Below are 2,856 nucleotides of genomic sequence, written 5' to 3'. Positions count from 1 at the left end.
CGAGCTCTGCTTGGTAAAGGGCTACCCAGTCACCCGGAGAAATAGAATTTAAAGGGCGCCTGGGGTCAGAGCGGGATACCCAGCCGCTCCTTTCTCGGCGGAGGCAACCTGGGAAACATTTCTGGGCTCCGTCCGAGTCACGCGGCAATTCCACGGCAGGAATTGTGCAATGGGACGAGTCGGGCGGGCGGCCGGGGTGGAAAGAAGCGGGGGAGGCTGCCACAGTGCCAAATTTTTTTTCCTCCCTAGGGAACCGTGAGGCGCGACGGCGCGGCCGGGACGGCGGGGATCCGGATNTCTGGGCGCAGGCTCGCTGATAAACTTTTGGTCCGGTTCATCACTCATGTCACAGCCCTAGTGACGTGCGTACTATTATTAGCGTCGCTTAGAGGTGAGGAAACAGGCTCAAAAAATACCAAGTTACGTACTTGAAGTCAAACCGAAGGCAGAGCTGCGAAGCAAATCCAAGTCTGTCTTGTCACAGCTGTGTGTCCTACTTCTCTTGGATCAGCCTCTTCCCGGCTTTCATTCCAGTGAGCAGCAAACAGGTAACAGGTAGGACAGGTACACTGAGAGGTGGAGCCCCTCTTTCTGGGGCAGCGGGCGCAGTGTGCTTCTGGTTGGTGCTCACTTTCGCCCAGGTGTGCTGTAAAAATATTTTGGTCCAAGTGTATCACGAAGTGGACAAGGTTGGAAAGCATTTCGCAGAGCTACTGCCTCTGCTTTCAAACCATATATTGGGATGGGGACACCTAACATAAAGGATCTATTGGAGGATTAAATAAGACCGTGTTTACATGGTGCTAGCACCTCGAGGATCCTCAATACATATTAATTCTCTTTTCTTCTTGCAGCGCTCCCGGGGACATCTGGGCACTCTCCCTTCTAACACTGGAGAGGGGACGCAGTCATTTTAGGTCAGTACCCTCTCTGACAGATGAAAGATTTAACGCAGTCGACGGGAAAAACACTTACCCCCATCTCCATCTAATTAGTGACAGACGGCGAGCTGGGGGCCCTGTCTCTTGGAAGTGTGCAAGGGCTCTCGCCACCTCACCTCCCTTTTCCTCCCAGAAGCTTCAGAACAGCTCTGAGGCCAGAACGTGACTTCCTCGGAGACCTGATGACGGTGATGTGGGCGGGGACCTCCGGGAAGAAGGAGGAAGTCAAGTCACCGGGTTCGCAGCTGGCCTGTCTGCTACCCCCCAGAGAGGGACCCAGCACCTCAGGCGTGGAGCCAGCCCTCCAGGCCTGGGCCTCTTTGCTGGCTAGGACTGGGCCCCTTTCGGAAGAGCTGCGGCCCAGTAAAAGATAAAGTTGTGTCTGTGTGTGGAAGTGGAGTGGGATGAGGGGGAGCTTCTTCCTGTGCAATGTCCAAGTAAATGTAGTTTAGGGTAGGAAGGAATATGCTGGCTTTCGGGTTTTCTCCTGGATGGGACAGAGCCCTTCCATGGCAAATGATTTCAGGGTCAACACAGAATTTTGAGAGTTTATCTTGAAAAGTGAAGCCTGCTAATGCAAGTTTTCTAACATTGCCAAATCTTGGGAACTGTTTGGGTTTTAAAATCACTGAGCACTGGAGCAACTGCTTTTCCCTTCCAAGCCACTCTTTTGTGAAATGAGGCTAAAATACCTGGGCAGCCCTTTTCCCTTGGGCACCCTGGAATGCTGGGACTATGAATGGCATCTCAGAAGAGTTGGAGCTCTTCTGGGGAAGGCTCCTTAAAAAGTTAAAAATGAGCCTCCCTAAGACCCAGCAATTGCACTACTAGATATTTATCTAGTCAGGGAAGGGAAGTCAGACCACGAAAGGACAAGGCTCTCTCCTTTAAAAACAAAGTCCTCCTTTTTTTAATCACAAAAGTAATTACTACTCATTGTACACAAGTTAGATTTTTTTTTTTGAATCAGAAAGAAGATTAAAAAAAATTGAAATCCCACACTGAGGAAACCATCGTTGACAATTTGATGTATAGCATTAAATGTAAGCAGACTGAACACACTGCTTTTTTCCTTTAACAGCCTTTTTTCCTTGAATAAAATATCATGACATGCCCCTAAATATTTTCCGTATATGTTTCTATTTTTTCCCATATGTGTTTTAAATGGGTATTTAGTATTCCATTGTGTGTTTATTTAGCTGAAGTCAATTGAAGGATTAAAATTGTGTCCAGGATTTTGCTCTTGAGACAGCAATGAAGTGTGAGCCTTGTAGCTACATCTTTGAGCACATCTCAATTATTGATGTAGGTAAATTTCCTCGATGTGGTTTTTTCTGGGTCCAGGGATAAAGATTGCTCTACAGTGACCTTTTAAGCTTTATTCCCTCCACCCCATCCCCACCCCAGTGTTTTCCTAGACTTTCTGTACCATTTATTCACGAAGAATTTATTGAACACCCATCACATGCCAGACATGCCTGGATACAGAGATGAATACTTTGTAGCACAGGGTGCCATAAATGTCAGAGAAAGCTTTGGGTAGTCAGATGCCCAGTTTGAGAAGCGTCATAAAAAACCAGTTGCGTTTTTTAAAAATTCAATTTAATTAACAGAGTGTATTATTAGTTTCGGATGTAGAATTTAGTGATTCATCAGTTGCATACAACACTTAGTGCTCATTACACCAAGTGCGCTCCTTAATGCCCATCACCCAGGTACCCCATCCTCCCACCCACTTCCCCTCCAGCAACCCTCAGTTTGTTTCCTGTAGTTAAGAGTCTCTTATGGTTTGTCTCCCTGTCTGTTTTTGTCTTATTTTTCTTCCCTTTCCCTATGTTTCTGTTTTGTTTCTTAAATTCTACATATGAGTGAGGTCATATGGTGTTTGTCTTTCTCTGACTGACTTATTTTATTT

General features: G+C 46.7%; 1 long non-coding RNA gene across 4 annotated transcripts; it reads left to right on the top strand.

Moving 5' to 3' along the window:
• The first annotated feature begins 405 nt into the window (after positions 1-405).
• On the top strand, positions 406-2,062 carry LOC117800987. Of its 4 annotated transcripts, none has more exons than XR_004623252.1 (3): positions 406-548; positions 855-917; positions 1,075-2,062. It is a non-coding gene; the product is annotated as an uncharacterized LOC117800987 (long non-coding RNA). The 4 variants fall into 4 exon arrangements; XR_004623254.1 differs by having other exon boundaries at positions 414-555; XR_004623251.1 differs by having other exon boundaries at positions 855-2,062.
• Positions 2,063-2,856: the final 794 nt, after the last annotated feature.

The sequence above is a fragment of the Ailuropoda melanoleuca genome, chromosome 2, assembly GCF_002007445.2.
Source record: "Ailuropoda melanoleuca isolate Jingjing chromosome 2, ASM200744v2, whole genome shotgun sequence".
NCBI lineage: Eukaryota > Metazoa > Chordata > Mammalia > Carnivora > Ursidae > Ailuropoda > Ailuropoda melanoleuca.
This window is presented reverse-complemented; position numbering and strand designations above follow the sequence as displayed.